Consider the following 22,028-nt stretch of genomic DNA (forward strand, 5'->3'; position numbering starts at 1 on the left):
GCAAAACAACACAAGTTGTCATGGAGACACTGAACCCTTGCAGCAAGCGAATCATTTCCGTCCCTCCTTCGATAACTTCTGCGAAAGGTTTTAACAGTGTATCACCAATAATAGTTATTATTTGAGCACCATTACACTTTTGAAACTAAGGAAAAATGTATTGTACGCACATTTTATGAATTTTTTTTTGGAATAATAAATGAAAAGCACCAGTCTGCATTTGTTCTACAATTTTTTTGGCTTCAGATAACTGCAGAGGTCTTCTATGCAATTTTTCGGGGTTGGTGTCGGCCCACTAGCGCTTGTTCTGTTTGTTGATGCATCCAGTTAAGTGAACATGGGCTTCATCGCTAAAAAATAAAAAAAACACAACTGCGTCATCAGGATCGTTATCGAGAAGTGTCTGACATGCGTTCCTCCAAGAACTGAAGTCGTGTTCGGGGAGCTCCTGCGCAACCACCAACCTGTACGGAGGGTCATCGCAAAGAATTCGACTCACTGAACTATCGTGAAGTCCAAGGGCGGACGCATGTCTGCGTGCAGAAAGCCTCGGAGGTTAGTAGTGAGTAGTGGTGGGCAGAAAATCGCGTATCTGTTAGAAATCACTGTGACTGAGAAGTCACAGATATCACAGTAGCAACTTTACAGATTCTAACTGTGATTTCAGTCACAGTTAGCAGTCGCAAGTAGTATTTCATATTCAAAGACGTGAGACATCTATTGGTCGAATTTAGCACTGCTTTCTGCGATTTCAGTGACAAGTCGCAACTAAGAGTCGCAAGTAGCAACTAAAAAGCGCGGTTAACAGTGGCATCTGTTGGCCAAAGTTCGTACTACGTCCATCTCTGCGGTACGCTATGGAGTCCAACTGCGATTTCCGTGACAAGTCGCAACTAAGAGTCGCAAGTAGCAACTAAAAAGCGCAGTTAACAGTGCCATCTGATGGCCAAAGTTTGTACTACGTCCATCTCTGCGATCGGTATCGAGTCTAACTGCGATTTCCGTGACAAGTCGCAACTAAGAGTCGCAAGTAGCAACTAGAAAGCGCGGTTAACAGTGCCATCTGTTGGCCAAAGTTCGTAATACGTCCATCTCTGCGATACGGTATCGAGTCTAACTGCGATTTCCGTGACAAATCGCAACTAAGAGTCGCAAGTAGCAACTAAAAAGCGCAGTTAGCACTGCCATCTGTTGAGCAAAGTTCATACTACGCTATTCGCTACCAGTCAAACTGCGATTTCTGTGACAAATCGCAACTAAGAGTCGCAAGTAGCAACTAAAAAGCGCAGTTAACATACTATTCCTAGTGTCATCTGTTGACCGACGTACGTACTTCGTTATGAGAGTCTTGTGCCTCACGAGAGCGATGTGTTGTGTGTGCATATGAAGGGCTTATTTCAATAGTGGTACAAGTCCACTTTTGTTCATTTTGAGATACAGAGTCGTAAAAATAAATGAGCGCTGACAAATCTGCATTTGAGATACCAGAAATATTCAAACATATGGCTTCTTGCTAGAGATGAACCTTTATTTATGTTTGTTTGGATCACTAATTTCAGAAGCATTATAAGACAGAAAAGTGGAGGTAATGGACTTGTACCACTATTGAAATAAGCCCTTCATATTATATGACGACATGCACATTCAGCATCAGTTATGGTTGGTCAAATACTGCTGTGACTCTGAATGTATTATATTAATAAGAAGCAACATTGCCTTTTTCTCCTGAAAATATCAAGTAACGTAACAAATGTGTTTGATTCTGCTTCCAATATGACAGTTTTGGTTAATACTCCACATGCCTACAGGACTTTGCAATGCTAACACAGCAGAACTCAGACATCTGTATAAGTGTAGAGAAATGAAAACAGTCATATGAATGCCTCACTTTAGTTCCGACACAGTTCAAGACTCGGGAGACAAGTTTTACACCTGGTGTTCTACATGGCAACTTCACACACAAGAACTTTTTGCCGACACTAATACCACCTACATAAGTAAACTTTTCCTGTGTTATTTTCAAGTAATGCACTTAAGCTATTCCTGATTTAACTGGAAGATCTGTACTTACCACTTTCATATCGACAGCCTCAAAATGCATATTGTAGACTTCGGGATATGTTACAGATCAGTGTCACACCAAGATTGTGGAGAAAGGGGGGGGGCGGCATGTCACTCTCCAACAAGTGTTTACCAGTATGTAAGTGGCGGAAAATTATGGGTATAGGACGGCTTAAACATGTGGAAAATGAGATTTTTATTATTCACTCACTGTATTTGACATTTATTATTCCTTTAAAATCGCACAACAACTTCAATAAAACACAGTTTAATCATTCACACACTTATTTCACAATTACTTCACTTTTAAACTGTAAATCCTCTAAGAGCTGTCTTGAATCTTCGCGAGTCTCTCTCAAAAACAGCCTTGATGTGGATAGATACGTACAGCAACCAGTAATCAGAGTCAGAACTGTGTCTGCAAAAACACAAGGATTATTAAACAATTTTTGCTGTCATTAATTACTAGCAATATAATTGACAGAGTAGATTGCTAATATTTGCTATAATAAATATCACATTTGCAAGAACGATCTCACTGAAGTAATTAAGTCCATCGAAACGCTTAGAAACTAACCTCTCGTCTGACGAAAACGCTCTAAAGACGCAGTGGCAATTTTTTCAGATCTGTTGACAATGATATTTTGAGTTATCACTTTACTGAGTGACTGAAATGTAGTTCAGATACCTGTGAACATAACAATATGTTAGAATTCATTTTCTAAATACGAACTATTACGGTACTGTACGGCTACTTACATATTAATTACACTATTAATATTTTCACAGTTGTTTCTTTAATACAAAATTAAAGCCAACGGAAGAAAAAACGTAAAACATACTTGTCAATGACAGGTTTGTTGAGATGCAATTTTCTGTGTTGACAGATGTAACTTTTTCATACGGTGGTAAGTCGCAGAAATCGCAGAAGTAGCAGAAGTCGCAGAAATCGCAGAAGTAGCAGAAGTCACAGAAATCGCAGAAGTAGCAGAAGTCACAGAAATCGCAGAAGTCACAGAAATCGCAGAAATCGCGGAAGTAGCAGAAATCGCAGAAATAGCAGTGGCGGAGGGATACACGACCTATGTTCCTTAACTGCGACTCTTAACTGCGACAAATCACAGTTAAGAATAACAGATACTGAAAAGTAGCATTCACAGAAATCACTGATATCGGAAAATCGCAGTTTAGCCCATCACTAGTAGTGAGCCATGCAACAATTGATTTCTTGCCAGGACACGGTCCAACAGGGCAACAATGAAGCGATTTCGAAAGGCGCGCTGGTTTTCGATCACAGAGCATCCGTTCAGAAAGTAAGCCTCGGCGGCAAATGAAAGCTCGTCGCTTTTCCAAACCATGTTGGTGACTGACCTGGAAGAGAACAGCACTTTAGAACTACGCCTGTCGTCGAATAAGACCACTCCTGTCCCACTATTACCGCTACAGCCTGGAATGACGCGCCTGTCACACGAGGAAGTTGTTCTGCCGCACCTGGGCAATGAGGAGCGCCACCTACCTGGTAACGATTTTCAAAACTGTGTAAAACAAAACTTATATATACACTCCTGGAAATTGAAATAAGAACACCGTGAATTCATTGTCTGCTTGTGTCTGTATATGTGTGGATGGATATGTGTGTGTGTGCGAGTGTATACCCGTCCTTTTTTCCCCCTAAGGTAAGTCTTTCCACTCCCGGGACTGGAATGACTCCTTACCCTCTCCCTTAAAACCCACATCCTTTCGTCTTTCCCTCTCCTTCCCTCTTTCCTGATGAGGCAACAGTTTGTTGCGAAAGCTTGAATTTTGGGTATATGTTTGTGTTCGTTTGTGTGTCTGTCGACCTGCCAGGACTTTCATTTGGTAAGTCACATCATCTTTGTTTTTAGGTATATATATGTATATGTGTGTATATATGTGTATATATATCTATATATGTATATATGTGTATATATATATATGTATGTATATATGTGTATATGTATATATATATGTATATATGTGTATATGTATATATGTATGTATACATGTGTATATGTATATGTATGTATACATGTGTATATGTATATATATGTGTGTATATATGTGTAAATGTATATATATGTATACATGTGTATATGTATATGTGTGTATATATGTATATGTGTATATATGTATATAGGGTGTTACAAAAAGGTACGGACAAACTTTCAGGTAACATTCCTCACACACAAATAAAGAAAATATGTTATGTGGACATGCGTCCGGAAACCCTTACTTTCCATGTTAGAGCTCATTTTATTACTTCTCTTCAAATCACATTAATCATGGAATGGAAACACACAGCAACAGAGCGTACCAGCGTGACTTCAAACACTTTGTTACAGGAAATGTTCAAAATATCCTCCGTTAGCGAGGATACATGCATCCACCCTCCGTCGCATGGAATCCCTGATGCGCTGTTGCAGCCCTGGGGAATGGCGTATTGTATCACAGCCGTCCACAATACGAGCACGAAGAGTCTCTACATTTGGTACCGGGGTTGCGTAGACAAGAGCTTTCAAATGCCCCCATAAATGAAAGTCAAGAGGGTTAAGGTCAGGAGGGTGCGGAGGCCATGGAATTGGTCCGCCTCTACCAATCCATCGGTCACTGAATCTGCGTACGAACACTTCGACTGAAATGTGCAGGATCCCCATCGTGCATGAACCACATGTTGGGTCGTACTTGTAAAGGCACATGTTGTAGCAGCACAGGTAGAATATCCCGTATGAAATCATGATAACGTGCTCCATTGAGCGTAGGTAGAAGAACATACTGACGAAACTAAAATGAGCTCCAACATGGAACTCAAGCGTTTCCGGACACATGTCCACAAAACATCTTTTATTTATTTGTGTGTGCGGAATGTTTCCTGAAAGTTTGGCCGTACCTTTTTGTAACACCCTGTATATATATACAGGGTGAGTCACCTAACGTTACCACTGGATATATTTCGTAAACCACATCAAATACTGACGAATTGATTCCACAGACCGAACGTGAGGAGAGGGGCTAGTGTAATTAGTTAATACAAACTATAAAAAAAATGCACGGAAGTATGTTTTTAACACAAACCTACGTTTTTTTTAAATGGAGCCCCGTTAGTTTTTTAGCACATCTGAACAGATAAACAAATACGTAATCAGTGCCGTTTGTTGCATTGTAAAATGTTAAATGCATCCGGAGATATTGTAACCTAAAGTTGACGCTTGAGTACCACTCCTCCGCTGTTCGATCGTGTGTATCGGAGAGCACCGAATTAAGTAGGGATCCAAAGGGAACGGTGATGGACCTTAGGTACAGAAGAGACTGGAACAGCACATTACGTCCACATGCTAACACCTTTTTATTGGTCTTTTTCACGGACGCACATGTACATTACCATGAGGGCTGAGGTACACGTACACACGTGGTTCCAGTTTTCAATTACGGAGTGGAATAGAGTGTGTCCCGACATGTCAGGCCAATAGATGTTCAATGTGGTAGCCATCATTTGCTGCACACAATTGCAATCTCTGGCGCAATGAATTTCGTACACGCCGCAGTACATCTGGTGTAATGTCGCCGCAGGCTGCCACAATACGTTGTTTCATATCCTCTGGGGTTGTAGGCACATCACGGTACACATTCTCCTTCAACGTACCCCACAGAAAGAAGTCCAGAGGTGTAAGATCAGGAGAACGGGCTGGCCAATTTATGCGTCCTCCACGTCCTATGAAGCGCCCGTCGAACATCCTGTCAAGGGTCAGCCTAGTGTTAATTGCGGAATGTGCAGGTGCACCATCATGCTGATACCACATACGTCGACGCGTTTCCAGTGGGACATTTTCGAGCAACGTTGGCAGATCATTCTGTAGAAACGCGATGTATGTTGCAGCTGTTTGGGTCCCTGCAATGAAGTGAGGACCAATCAGGTGGTCGCCAATGATTCCGCACCATACATTTACAGTCCACGGTCGCTGTCGCTCTACCTGCCTGAGCCAGCGAGGATTGTCCACGGACCAGTAATGCATGTTCCGTAGATTCACTGCCCCATGATTTGTGAAACCCGCTTCATCGGTAAACAGGTAGAACTGCAACGCATTCTCTGTTAATGCCCATTGACAGAATTGCACTCGATGATTAAAGTCATCACCATGTAATTGCTGATGTAGCGACACATGAAACGGGTGAAAGCGGTGACGATGCAGTATGCGCATGAAACTACTTTGACTCAGTCCACCGGCTCTCGCAATGTCCCGTGTACTCATGTGTGGGTTCATGGCAACAGCAGCCAACACACCAACTGCACCCGCTTCTCCTGTGACGGGCCTGTTACGGACCCGCTTGCGTGCTACGACCATACCTGTTGCATACAGTTGGCGGTAGATGTTTTGCAATGTGCGGCACGTTGGATGCTCTCTGTCCGGGTACCGTTCTGCATACACCCTGCAGGCTTCAGCTGCATTTCGTCGACACTCGCCATAGATGAGTATCATCTCCGCCTCTTCAGAGTTCGAATACACCATGGTCACAGTTCCTACAACACTACACTATCACAGACGTCTGGTAACACGGTGTACTACAGTTGGTCTGCGTTCGGAGACGAATGCAGAATAACAATAGCAGCAAGCGCTACATGCGGACACTGCGACAGCTAAACCAAACCACAACAGTGCACTACAGCCACACTCGTCAACACGCTCGTCATCGTAAACATGTCCCTGCAGATGCTGCTCGCCGACCGTGGCCTGTGTTTGTTACAACACGCAACTGAACGTCGGAGGTTCAAGCGTCAACTTTAGGTTACAATATCTCCGGATGTAATTAACATTTTACAATGCAACAAACGGCACTGATTACGTATTTGTTTATATGTTCAGATGTGCTAACAAAACTAACGAGGTTCCATTTAAAAAACTTAGGTTTGTGTTAAAAAACATACTTCCGTGCATTTTTTTATGGTTTCTATTAACCAATTACACTAGCCCCTCTCCTCACGTTCGGTCTGTGGAATCGGTTCGTCAGTATTTGATGTGGTTTACGAAATATATCCAGCGGTAACGTCAGGTGACTCACCCTGTATATATATATATATATATATATATATATATATATATATATATATATATATATATATATATATACAGTGTGTTACACAAAGGTACGGCCAAACTTTCAGCTAACATTCCTCACGCACAAAAAAAGGAAATAAGTTAGGTGGACATGTGTCCGGAAACGCTTACTTTCCATGTTAGAGCTCATTTTATTACTTCTCTTCAAATCACATTAATCATGGAATGGAAACACACAGCAACAGAGCGTACCAGCGTGACTTCAAACACTTTGTTACAGGAAATGTTCAAAATATCCTCCGTTAGCGAGGATACATGCATCCACCATCCGTCGCATGGAATCCCTGATGCACTGATGCAGCCCTGGAGAATGGCGTATTGTATCACAGTCGTCCACAATACGAGCACGAAGAGTCTCTACATTTGGTACCGGGGATGCGTAGACAAGAGCTTTCAAATGCCCCCATAAATGAAAGTCAAGAGGGATGAGGTCAGGAGAGCGTGGAGGCCATGGAATTGGTCCGCCTTTACCAATCCATCGGTCACCGAATCTGTTGTTCAGAAGCGTGCGAACACTTCGACTGAAATGTGCAGGAGCTCCATCGTGCATGAACTACATGTTGTGTCGTACTTGTAAAGGCACATGTTGTAGCAGCACAGGTAGAGTATCCCGTATGAAATCATGATAACGTGCTCCATAGAGCGTAGGTAGAAGAACATACTGACGAAACTAAAATGAGCTCTAACATGGAAATTGAGCGTTTCCGGACACATGTCCACAAAACATTTTTCTTTATTTGTGTGTGAGGAATGTTTCCTGAAGGTTTGGCTGTACCTTTTTGTAACACCCTATATATATATACAGGGTTATTACAAATGATTGAAGCGATTTCACAGTTCTACAATAACTTTATTCTTTGAAATATTTTCAAAATGCTTTGCACACACATACAAAAACTCAAAAGTTTTTTAGGCATTCACAAATGTTCGATATGTGCCCCTTTAGTGATTCGGCAGACATCAAGCCGATAATCAAGTTCCTCCCACACTCGGCGCAGCATGTCCCCATCAATGAGTTCGAAAGCATCGATGATGCGAGCTCGCAGTCCTGGCACGTTTCTTGGTAGAGGAGGTTTAAACACTGAATCTTTCACATAACCCCACAGAAAGAAATCGCATGGGGTTAAGTCGGGAGAGCGTGGAGGCCATGACATGAATTGCTGATCATGATCTACACCACGACCGATCCATCGGTTTTCCAATCTCCTGTTTAAGAAATGCCGAACATCATGATGGAAGTGAGGTGGAACACCATCCTGTTGAAAGATGAAGGCGCAGTCGGTCTCCAGTCGTGGCATGAGCCAATTTTCCGCGGGCTACGCGTGAAACTTGCCCGCACGCGTTCAACCGTTTCTTCGCTCACTACAGGCCGACCCGTTGATTTCCCCTTACAGAGGCATCCAGAAGCTTTAAACTGCGCATACCATCGCCGAATGGAGTTAGCAGTTGGTGGATCTTTGTTGAACTTCGTCCTGAAGTGTCGTTGCACTGTTATGACTGACTGATATGAGTGCATTTCAAGCACGACATACGCTTTTTCGGCTCCTGTCGCCATTTTGTCTCACTGCGCTCTCGAGCGCTCTGGCGGCAGAAACCTGAAGTCGGCTTCAGCCGAACAAAACTTTGAGTTTTTCTACGTATCTGTAGTGTGTCGTGACCATATGTCAATGAATGGAGCTACAGTGAATTTATGAAATCGCTTCAATCATTTGTAATAGCCCTGTATATATATCAACAGTATTTAAAACAAAAAAAAGCCGATTCATAAAATTGATTTTATTGCGTTTTGAAATCGGGAAGTTACTTTGCCTCACCCTGTAGAAGACAGCTTTCTGCAATCGGAGGAGTCGCTTTGACATACCGTGTACTGCACCGTAGGGGTTCTCAGCGTAAATATAGTGTGATGGCATCTTGGCCGCCAGCGACCTGGTCAGATGCGAGAGACCACCATTAGTGGATGAATACAGAGGAAAGAAGGTGGGAGAGGGTGGGGGGAGGGGTAGACTGAGCCGACGCCCATCCCTGTCTCCGCGCCAAACTCGCCTTGTGCCCTGCTTGTTATCCGAAGGCACATCTGAAAGCTGTGACCGCTTGGCGGGATTCTATACAAGCGACGACTTCTCCAATTAACTGCACACATGTAAATCGCGCTTTACAGCCCCGTAAACATGTTAGTGTCTACCGGCTGCGTCGTAAAACGCACTTGTCAACACTCTACGGTCCGCACAAAGCGATTCCCACAAAACGCTTCTTCCACCTGCGTTGTATTTATGACATTGTTTCGAGGTAATGCCGCAACTTTCTCGTTTGCCATGCTGGCATATTGTTTCCTGCAAATAGGAACCGAGAGGCGGTTTTGCTCACGAATTCCTCTTCTGCCGGCCACACGGAGAACCTGGGGACGATTTTCACCGCTACTTTGTTGAAGGACTGGCATGTGGTGGAAAACGTGATATTAACAGCTGGAAGAGCTGTGTGTCATCTATTTACTGTTTCATACAGTCGTCCAATGACCAGGCTCACAACTTTCTTATTTCTCTGCACCTGATAGTTCAATGCCCAGAAGATAGCTAACTGAGAAGCAGATGAAATTCTGGAGATAACAGCCAATAGTAGAAGCTATTTTGGTACTAAAAATAGTTTTTGGAGAAAAACAGTCCAGATCGTAAACAGTTAATCGCTTTATTGGTTTCTAAACAACACCTGTTCGCTGAACAAAGATACGACGCGGGAAATTGTAAGTAGATTGCCAAAATCCCGAGCTGGTTGTAGGGCCCTGTCCATAATACTCCAAACGTTCTCAGCTGGGGAGAGATCCGACGACCGAGCTGGCCAAGGTAGGTTTTGGAAACTTCGAAGACAAACAGTAGAAACTCTCGTCGTGCGCAGGCGTGCATTATCTTACTGAAATGTAAGACCAGATGACTTGCCGTCAAGGGCAACAAAACGGTGTGTACAATATCGACGACGTACCACTGTCCTGAAAGGACATAAAACAAGTCCTGCGATTACATGAAATGCCACCCCCAGACCATCACTGTTGGTTGTCTGGTCGTATGGCGGACGACAGGTACGTTGTTAACTCACCGCTGTCCAGGGCATCTCCAGACAGGTCTTTGGCCTGGAACTTCGTTGACTGGAGCAGAACTGTCCTCCGTGATGAGTCCCGCTAAATGATCCTGATGAGCAGTGATGATGACCCAGCCAATGGCGAGATAGCATCCCGACTGTCGCCCGTCATATGGCCTGACGACCAGGAGTGGTAGTCTAGGGTGCTACTTCTTTTCATAGCAGTACGCCCTCTGGCTGTCATCCGAGACACTCCTACAGCACAGTGGTACGCTGACGATATTTTATATCCCATTTTGTTGCCCTTCATAGTAAGCCATCCAGGTCTTACATTTCAGCAAGATAATGCCCGCCCACCTACAGTGAGAGTTTCTGTTGCTTGTCTTCGTGATTCCCAAATGCTACCTTGGCCCACATGTCGTCCTTTCTCTGCGCAATGTTTGGAATATCATGGGCAGGGCCCTCCAACGACGTCGGGATTTTGACGATCTAACACGCCAGTTGGACAGAATTTGGTACAACATCGCTCAGGACATCCAACCACTCTCGGGTATCGAAAAACGTTTCACTCCATTATTTCACCAACAAGGGGAGGAGAGGTGGTAGCTCACTGTTTATGGTGAACCATCCGTCGGATGAGGACGTTACGCTTGGAGGCTTCCTTGGAGTTATTTCCGAGGAGTAGGCTATGTCCTAGCACTAGGTTTGATAGTCTATCTTCATCATCATCATCATCATCATAATCATACAACACACACGCATACACACACAATGCATACATGTAGTATTACAAATTTTGTAATAAGACATGTTGTAAATAAATAAACAAAATAAAAAACAACTTTGTCAATCAATGCCAAGCGGAATAACTGCTTGCATGAGGGCCAGAGGTGAAACAGTGGGTTATTGAAGCTTTCTGAAGCTTTATCTATCGAGTAAATCATCCAGTTTTTCTGAAACTGAATCATTTGTTTGTCTGTACATCTACATCACATCTATCAATTTCCATCCCATTCGGATAATTATTTCATGTTGCGTCGTTTGTTTTCTTTTTTTTCCTTTTTCCCTTTTTCTCTTTGAGTGTAATAACGAATTAAATATGAAATAGTAATATCTTTACCTTTTCTAGATGGACGCGAGAGGCACCAAGATCTGCATAACGCGTTCCCGTTCAAATGAGCGAGTAACAGAGTAAGATAGGGGCTCAGGTAGTAAGCATAATGCGCCACAGCGTCGTGTGCCAGTACTGAAGCCTCTAATACAGAATCACCTCAAGAGGTGGCGCTGCGACGCAGCAGTGATTATAAATGAGAGATCGTAAACTGGATATACATACCCACTAAAACTTTATAAATGTAATGCACATAAAACATTGGTAATATGGAATTACTAAAGGCAACACCTGTGTTTAACTTGGTCTAAAATTTTGACGAAGTAAAATATAAATGAAGGCGGTAAATTTAAAATGAGAGAACAAGGTGTATAATACAACACACAGATGACGTACATAAACAGATTTTTCGTATGATATACCACTAGAACGAGAACATTAAAAACACAGGACCATAATTTCAAATAAAGAGGCCGCCCATATAACACTCAATGCTGCGTCACTCGGAGCTAGAACGTCTAGCAAGAAAACTTTTTTTTATAAAATACAAGTAAAATTATTAGCCTTAAAAAATACACACCAACGTGGAAGACGGACGTTATGCGGGTAAACTCCCCCCCCCCCCTATTTTTTTAGCTACGCGAAGACTCAAAGACTATACACATTCATGGGAGGCACTGATTGTTCCAATAAGTGTCCAGTTATAGTTCTTACGGTGAGGTTTCTGCCTGTAGAGTTTGTCTGTAGAAGACGAAAAAGCTAATACTATCTCTGTGTGGCAGAATATACAGAGAAACAAGTGTCGCCTCACACTTGTCTCCTAGCATCTTGTTTCGGGAGTTACAAGGAGGAAAAATTGATAGTTCACCGTGTATAGGAAGGAATCAGCTGTCTTGCACTCGTCTCCTATCTTGATTCGAGTATTTAGTGATATCATGAAACGAGTCGCTAGCAAAGCAATCGTCTTTGACATTAAAAAGATAGTACTCAGGAACTGGAGGTTGCTAGAGTGATAGTGTAATCATTGGTGGATAAAAAGCGACTGTAAGACAAAGAAGGTGTTCTTAAATCGTATATGGAAGTGTTAGCACCCTTATTCACGTGTTACAAACCTCTCCTCTCCAGTCCAATATTACTACCAAATATCCTAGGAGTCTTTCTCCGTCTCACTACGTTAAGGAGAAATTAGGAGATCTCGGCGCACACTGCCGTTGACGTCCCGATTGCGCCACGCATGTCACGTTCTCATACAAGGCGGTTGGGACTTGATAGCCAGTTGTCACAGGATACTGATCTTCGAGGCTGTCTGCTGTGACGTGAGCAGACAGATGTGTCCAGAATGAGATTTTCACTCTGCAGCGGAGTGTGCGCTGATATGAAACTTCCTGGCAGATTAAAACTGTATACCGCACCGAGACTCGAACTCGGGACCTTTGCCTTTCGCGGCCTCAGATGGTAGAGCACTTGCCCGCGAAAGGCAAAGGTCCCGAGTTCGAGTCTCGTTCCGGCACACAGTTTTAATCTGCCAGGAAGTCTCAGACAGATGTGCCATCACAAAACGTATACATCAAATTAGCGAGCTTCTAAGGCATTCTGCCTGCTCTCGACTCGAGCAATAACCAGGACAGTCTTTGGCTTGTCTCCTGTATTTATCGTAATGGAATTTGAGCTTTGTTCCTGTGCTTGCAGAAAATACACTACTGGCCATTAAAATTGCTAACCCAGAAGAAATGCAGATGATAAACGGGTATTCAGTGGACACATATATTATACTAGAACTGACATGTGATTACATTTTCACGCAATTTGGGTGCATAGATCCTAAGAAATCAGTACCCAGGTCAACCACCTCTGGCCGTAATAAAGGCCTTGATACGCCTGGGCATTGTGTCAAACAGAGCTTGGATGGCGTGTACAGGTACAGATGCCCATGCAGCTTCAACACGATACCACAGTTCATCAAGACTAGTGACTGGCGTATTGTGACGAGCCAGCTGCTCGGCCACCATTGATCAGACGTTTTCAATTGGTGAGAGATCTGGAGAATGTGCTGGCCAGGGCAACAGTCGAACATTTTCTGTATCCAGAAAGGCCCGTACAGGACCTTCAACATGCGGTCGTTCATTATCCTGCTGTGAAATGTAGGGTTTCGCAGGGATCGAATAAAGGGTAGAGCCACGGGCCGTAACACATCTCAAATGTAACGTCCACTGCTCAAAGTGCCGTCAATGTGAACAAGAGGTGACCGAGACGTGTAACCAATGCCATCCCATACCATCACGCCTGGTGATGCGCCAGTATGGCGATGGACACGCTTCCAGTGTGCGGTCATCGCGATGTCGCCAAACACGGATGCGACCGTCATGATGCTGGAAACAGAACCTGGATTCATCCAAAAAAATGACGTTTTGTCATTCGTGTACCCAGGTTCGTCGTTGAGTATACCATCGCAGGCGCTCCTGTCTGTGATGGAGCGTCAAGGGTAACCGCAGCCATGGTCTCAGAGCTGATAGTACATGCTGCTACAAACTTCGTCGAACTGTTCGTGCAGATGGTTGTTGTCTTGAAAACGTCCCCGTCTGTTGACTCAGGGATCGAGACGTGGCTGCACGATCCGTTACAGCCATGCGGATAAGATGACTGTCATCTCGACTGCTAGTGATACGAGGCCGTTGGGATCGAGTACGGCGTTCCGTATTACCCTCCTGAAACCACCGATTCCATATTCTGCTAACAGTCATTGGATCTCGACCAACGCGAGCAGCTATGTCGCGATACGATAAACCGCAATAGCGATAGGCTACAATCCGACCTTTATTAAAGTCAGAAACGTGATGGTACGCATTTCTCCTCCTTACACGAGGTTGGTTGGTTGGTTGGTTTGGGGAAGGAGACCACACAGCGTGGTCATCGGTCTCATCGGATTAGGGAAGGATTAGGAAGGAAGTCAGCCGTGCCCTTTCAGAGGAAACATCCCGGCATTTGCCTGGAGTGATTTAGGGAAATCACGGAAAACCTAAATCAGGATGGCCGGACGCGGGATTGAACCGTCGTCCTCCCGAATGCGAGTCCAGTGTCTAACCACTGCGCCACCCCGCTCGGTTACACGAGGTATCACAACAACGTTTCACCAGGCAACGCCGGTCAACTGCTGTTTGTGTACGAGTAATCGGTTGGAAACTTTCCTCACGTCACGTCATGTCATCGGCGCCAACCTTGTGTGAATTCTCTGAAAAGCTAATCATTTGCATATCACAGCATCCTGTCGGTTAAATTTCGCGTCTGTAGCACGTCATCTTCGTGGTGTAGTAGTTTTAAATGCCACTAGTGTAATAATGAATTAAATAGCGTCCGCCTTTTCTTGTTTATGAAATATATACTTAAAAATCTTATGCAGATTAGGAATATATTGTCATGAGATTCTGTCGTTTTTAGGAAAGTTGCGTTTCATGTAGGTTTTTTTTACTTAAACTAAACCACAAGTTTATGTCAACATATTCCTAACCTTCAAAAAATTTGCATGTATGCATTTCGGAAGCAATAAAAGAGAAAAAAACACTGAAGATCCCACAGCTGTGGTGAATTATATCTGGGGATTAAAAAAAATAGAAGAAAATTATTCATACAAGAAAGTGGAACTGTTTAATTCGTTACTGCTTTCTCCTGTAGTTGCTTAATTAGAGGAAGAGCCTCGACAGTGACTCGATTTGATAGTTTGGTAGCAAGCCACACTGACGTTCGGGAAGTGTTTGCTCCGCAATGGAATATAAACGAGTATTAATGATGTTTGACACGACTTCTCCAGATGCTACTAGTTGTGATTAGATTTTCATTGGAGTGACATGCAGCATCGTTGAAACTACCCAGCATTTAGTAGTTAATTATTTTCAATATTTCTTGGGTTGAGTCCGCATGTGCCGAGACGGTTTTGGTTCTTACCATCTATTCTTCTGAAGGAATGTCGACAGGAACCATTCACAATACTGTTCCAGACAAAACCTGATTGTAATTAAAACAGTGAATCAAAATCGCATTGTAACCTATAAATGTTACAATATTTTGAACTATTTCATATCACTACTGGTGTGTAAGACATGTTCACCTATATCTTGTCTCCTAAAACTGTAAATAATATTCACTTCATCCATGTGTCTGGCTTGTCTTCGTGGAGCTGAGAACAGGAAGTTTAATTTGTTCATTATATTAATGTTTAGGGAAAGCCTGAAACTCTGCCACTCATTATTTGAATATCGAAAACTGCACCAGTTACTTGTATACAGGGAACCTGATGCTAATTTAAAATTTAACCTATTTCATTATATCCTTTGACAGCATATTTCAAAACAGCTTCCCTAAGAAAACAGTGAAATATAATTGTAAGAAAGTATCTAAAAAGCCATGACTTACTAAAGGGATAAAAATATCTTGTAAACAGAAAAGAGAAATGTAACTTATAGCTAGGAGTAGTAATGATCCAGAAACAGTGAAACCTTATAAAAAGTACTGCTCAGTATTAAGAAAAGTCCAGAAGTCTGAGCATTATGTCTGAGATGATAAAACTAAAACGCCGGCCTGAGTGACCGAGCGGTTAAAGGCGCTACAATCTGGAATCGCACGACCGCTACGGTCGCAGGTTCGAATCCTGCCTCGGGCATGGATGTGTGTGATGTCCTTAGGTTAGTTAGGTTTAAGTAGTTCTAAGTTCTAGGGGACTTATGACCCCAGCAGTTGAGTCCCATAGTGCTCAGAGCCATTTGAACCATAAAACTAAAACAATTTGGAATACTATTAAAAGGAAAGCAGGTAAACTGAGAGCACAGGAAGACTGTATTTCTATCAGTTACAATGAACAGTTTGTTAACAAGAAATTAGAAGTACATAACATTTTTGCTAATCATTTTTAAGAGTTGTAGAGAAAGTAGGATCCAGCTATTCATTAGAAAATGAAGGGCACTAATGGAAGAGGCAACCCTATGCAGTTTGATAATATCCCTGATATTCTATTGCAATATACTAACTTTTTTCACTGTGCTGTTATGAGAATCTTGTGACATACTAACATTATTTTTCACTGTATTGTTATGAAAATTTTGTTATCTTTTAACATCTATGATGCTTTCCTTCCTGAGCTTCTCATTAAGTTTAAATTCAACCAATGTTAGATGACTGGACACTGATCTTTGTCTAAAAAAGAGGTAGTCCCATAGGTTTCAGTGCCCCACCTTAAAAATGCCCCCCAATGTCTGTTACATTCTTTGTTGCCACTAACTTAGAGAAAATCAGGCACTAACCGTGAAGTCCAAGAAAAACCACACAATTGTCATTACGAAAGATAGAAAGAGCACAAAAAATCCAAGCGAACAAAAAGGACAGGGAGAAAGAATTAGAGATCATTAAGCAAATTGCAATGATGAATGATTTCCCCAGCTCATTGATAGACAGTATGCGAAGACAAAAAGCAAAAAAGAAGGAACCAACAATGCAATCAAATGTATGGCTAGTATACCTTAGGTAGGTAACATCTCTCAAACAATGGCAAACCTACTTAGGTCACAGAAAGTGAAAGTAGCTTTCTCCGAATACAACAAACTTCAACAGAAACCAGTTCAAATGGTTCAGATGGCTCTGAGCGCTATGGGACTTAACATCTGAGGTCATCAATCCCCTAGAACTTAGAACTACTTAAACCTAACTAAGCTAAGGACATCACACACATCCATGCCCGAGGCAGGATTCGAACCTGCGACCGTAGCGGTCGCGCGGTTCCAGACTGAAGCGCCTAGCAACGCTCGGCCACATCGGTTGGCCCAGAAACCAGTCCACAACTTACTCAATAAAAAAAACATAAATTCTCAGACTCAGGAATATACAAAATACATGTATAACTTGCTCAAGCTACTACATAGGACACGCTGACAGGAATTTTCAAATGAGATGCACTGATCAGATTAACTGTTACACACATAACCAGTTTACAAAACCAGCAATAGAAACACGCACACACAAAAACACTGGACACCCATTCGAAAAAATACCTGAAGTTTGTCAGATACTCCACCACTTCCAAAAATCTTATACAATGATTTAATGAAGGAGCGTGAAACTTTTGTGCACCACAAAATGCAAGCAGAAAAAAATTCTGAGTGACAAGCTAGACAGTGAATCAGTTAATTTCATCAAATGTTTCTTCTGCATCTGATAACTGTGACAATTTTCATAAATACGTACATTTACTCATTAGAAAAAAAGTTGTAATCGATAATTTAGAAGCACATAGTGGTAAAAAATACATTTTATTTTATACAACCTTATATCACACATAACGTAATCTAAATCACTGTGACGACTCTGACTGCGCATAAACACTTTGTGAAGTCATAGTGTCATAACTTGGTCGCAGCAAGTTTTGTAAACAAACAGTGTAGGTGACGATCTGCATGTGTGTGTTATCCTATACAATGGAGGAGGCGCAATACCTGTAAGTGAACAAACAAAAATACCATTTTTAACATCAGCATTTGAAAGCTGTCAAAAATTCATTTTGTACGAATTTCCAATGACAGTCTAATTTCTAATAGACGCAAAGAGGCAGAAAATCACACATGCAAACATCACTGAACACATTTACGTAAACAAACGCACAATTGCACTTGAAAATGAGAATAAATTCTCGAAACGCGTTGTGCTAAGCTGAAAAAAAATAAGTAACTGGTGTAAACAAGATATTTAGTTAAAGATCGACGACACTTTTTATCCTTATGAAGCAAGTCACGAAGGAAGATCACACTTCGTCAACCCAAAAAAATTTACCAGACACTTATGTACTGTTTTCAGCATGATTTTCCATCCAACACGAGAAACTTATTGCACATCACTGGTTTGTCACGCTTTTTTGAAATAGTGAGACTATGTTAGTCACATCGCCTGAATTCATTTCAAGATCAGTTATTCGGACTGTATGCGACTGCTAATCATGTGTGGAATAGCACTTAGTTCGCCAGGCACAGATCAAGAGTTCGTCGCCTGCCAGGTTACGACGCTTCTGCCATTGTGTACTCCTGGAGAGATTTCACCATGCGTGGCACGACGTGTTGCGTTACTCTGACGATTTAGCTGCATGATAATGAGCGAAACACACACTGGGGAGTTGGATACACAAAAATCAAATGTAATTGATTTAACATAGCAACGAATTGTCTTAACTTTATTACGTAACAAGATTGATTTTGGACATCAGTAAAACGTGCTAACCATAGATACAGATATCGCAGCATCACTTCCAGGAAGTAATTAGTAACTATGTTTCTTTGTATGTAAAACATCCCTTTTTTGAAACACAAATCGAAAAAACATAATTTCTGTCAGTGATTATTTATCTTTCGCGATGTTTGTTAAGGTTACGTAGGAACAAATTATGTTTGCTAGCTTTGAAGATGCAGACAGTGAGGTCACAAGCCTGAATGAGTAAGGGTAAAAGTGAGGAATCTGCCATGACAGAAGGGATAGTAACTGTAGTAATTCCACATACAGGAACAGTATCACCATTAGACCATCTGCTCCTCCGCAATAATCATTTTATATTAATTAAAACTTGCCTAAAGCCGTTTAGACGATTAGACAGGAAGTTAGTATACGTCATTGATAGTATTTTTGTACGGTATTACAGTTTTTTTATTAGTACATATTGTAATATAGCGCTATTCGAGTATCAACTTCATCTGCGGAATAGTTTTCGTTATATGAAATTTTAAGTAACCGTGTTGTGTGCGTTTTGTTCGAATGAATAACTTGGAGTGACATGCCACGTATGGTTTAGTGGTGGTGGTGGTGTGTTGGGGCTTATGGGCGCTCAACATCGAGGTCATCAGCGCCCTGACACACATTAAAAGGAACGAATGTGGACAGACCTAAGAAAACTGAAGCACACACTCAAAGAAAGCAGGAAAAGAAGGAAAATGCTACATAAGAAAGTAAAACCTAAGGAAAGGGGAAACATAGCAACAAAAATGTCACAGGAAATTGTTATTGGCTGGCCACTTACATAAAATATGGGCGAGCTTGTCACACAGTGAGCAAATTACAATCCTCTCCCTAAAATCTTTGTAAAAACATTTGACAGGGCACAGAACTTTAAAATTTTAACCACATTCGTCGGAGTGTTGCCTAAAAGAGATGGCAGGTCCGCTGGCAAGTCAGCCGCGACCCGCTGGTCAGAAAATAAAACGCAATCCAATAAAACGTGGCGCACAGTGACCTGGACGCCACAAGCACCACACATTGGAGGGTCCTCTCGCCGGAGAAGGAAGCCATGCGTCATAGGGCTGTGGCCTATTCGAAGCCGAGTGAGGAGAACCTCGTCCCGTCGATGGGGCTGAAAGGAAGTACACCACACACGCGTTGTGGGCTTGACTATACGGAGCTTATTGTCAGTCACTTCCAGCCACTCATCCTCCCACCGACGCATGACCCGTGAGCTCAGGTGAGTGCGTGCAAGGGGATAGCACACTGAGATACTTGTGGGGCGAGACACGCCTCCTTGGCTGCGAGATCTGCCCTTTCATTCCCAGCAATGCTGACATGCCCCGGAACCCAGCAAAAAGCCACCACCTTCCCCAGTCGCTGTAGTCGGAGGAGGGCATCCTGGATGGTCTGGACAATTTTGTCTGCCGGATACAAACGTTGCGTTTAACGCCAACGGAAATGTGTCCAGTGTTGGTAGGATTTTATACTAAATGAATTCCTTCATTTTCAACAGTTACATACGGACGGCTGCAGTCAAGCGTGGTCGCACTTCTGTTGAAGATGGATTACTTGAAACACATCTCAAAACTATAACCACACTGAACAATTCAACAGCCATACACTCTGGTGATTAAACGTGTATGCAAACACGTTAACACTGAGTACGCTACGTTTAACGTGAAAAATCAACTGCAACAACACTGTGTGAAAGATGGGTACCAAATTTATTGAATACTGGTAATACGGATATGCCAATACGAATTTCTCAGCAACTTTTAGCCGTATTCTGCCTGAGTTGCCACACCGTTTTGTTGCCGAGACTGAGCCGCATCACCACTCAAAAAACGTGAGAGTAATCAGAGCCGAGGTGTTTAAGTCACTAGTCCTGAACCAAATACAGGGTGTTTCAAAAATGACCGGTATATTTGAAACGGCAATAAAAACTAAACGAGCAGCGATAGAAATACACCTTTTGTTGCAATATGCTTGGGACAACAGTACATTTTCAGGCAGACAAACTTTCGAAATTACAGTAGTTACAATTGTCAACAACAGATGGCGCTGCGGTCTGGGGAACTCTATAGTACGATATTTTCCACATATCCACCATGCGTAGCAATAATATGGCGTAGTCTCTGAATGAAATTACCCGAAACCTTTGACAACGTGTCTGGCGGAATGGCTTCACATGCAGATGAGATGTACTGCTTCAGCTGTTCAATTGTTTCTGGATTCTGGCGGTACACTTGGTCTTTCAAGTGTCCCCACAGAAAGAAGTCACAGGGGTTCATGTCTGGCGAATAGGGAGGCCAATCCACGCCGCCTCCTGTATGTTTCGGATAGCCCAAAGCAATCACACGATCATCGAAATATTCATTCAGGAAATTAAAGACGTCGGCCGTGCGATGTGGCCGGGCACCATCTTACATAAACCACGAGGTGTTCGCAGTGTCGTCTAAGGCAGTTTGTACCGCCACAAATTCACGAACAATGTCCAGATAGCGTGATGCAGTAATCGTTTCGGATCTGAAAAATGGGCCAATGATTCCTTTGGAAGAAATGGCGGCCCAGACCAGTACTTTTTGAGGATGCAGGGACGATGGGACTGCAACATGGGGCTTTTCGGTTCCCCATATGCGCCAGTTCTGTTTATTGACGAAGCCGTCCAGGTAAAAATAAGCTTCGTCAGTAAACCAAATGCTGCCCACATGCATATCGCCGTCATCAATCCTGTGCACTATATCGTTAGCGAATGTCTCTCGTGCAGCAATGGTAGCGGGTTGCCGCGTTTGAATTTTGTATGGATAGAGGTGTAAACTCTGGCGCATGAGACGATACGTGGACGTTGGCGTCATTTGGACCGCAGCTGCAAGACGGCGAACGGAAACCCGAGGCCGCTGTCGGATCACCTGCTGCACTAGCTGCGCGTTGCCCTCTGTGGTTGCCGTACGCGGTCGCCCTACCTTTCCGGCACGTTCATCCGTCACGTTCCCAGTACGTTGAAATTTTTCAAACAGATCCTTTATTGTATCGCTTTTCGGTCCTTTGGTTACATTAGACCTCCGTTGAAAACTTCGTCTTGTTGCAACAACACTGTGTTCTAGGAGGTGGAATTCCAACACCAGAAAAATCCTCTGTTCTAAGGAATAAACCATGTTGTCCACAGCACACTTGCACGTTGTGAACAGCACACGCTTACAGCAGAAAGACGACGTACAGAATGGCGCACGCACAGACTGCGTTGTCTTCTATATCTTTCACATCACTTGCAGCGCCATCTGTTGTTGAAAATTGTAACTACTGTAATTTCGAAAGTTTGTCCGCCTGAAAATGTACTGTTGTCCCAAGCATATTGCAACAAACGGTGTATTTCTATCGCTGCTCGTTTAGTTTTTATTGCCGTTTCAAATATA

Source organism: Schistocerca cancellata, chromosome 6 (assembly GCF_023864275.1).
Source record: "Schistocerca cancellata isolate TAMUIC-IGC-003103 chromosome 6, iqSchCanc2.1, whole genome shotgun sequence".
NCBI lineage: Eukaryota > Metazoa > Arthropoda > Insecta > Orthoptera > Acrididae > Schistocerca > Schistocerca cancellata.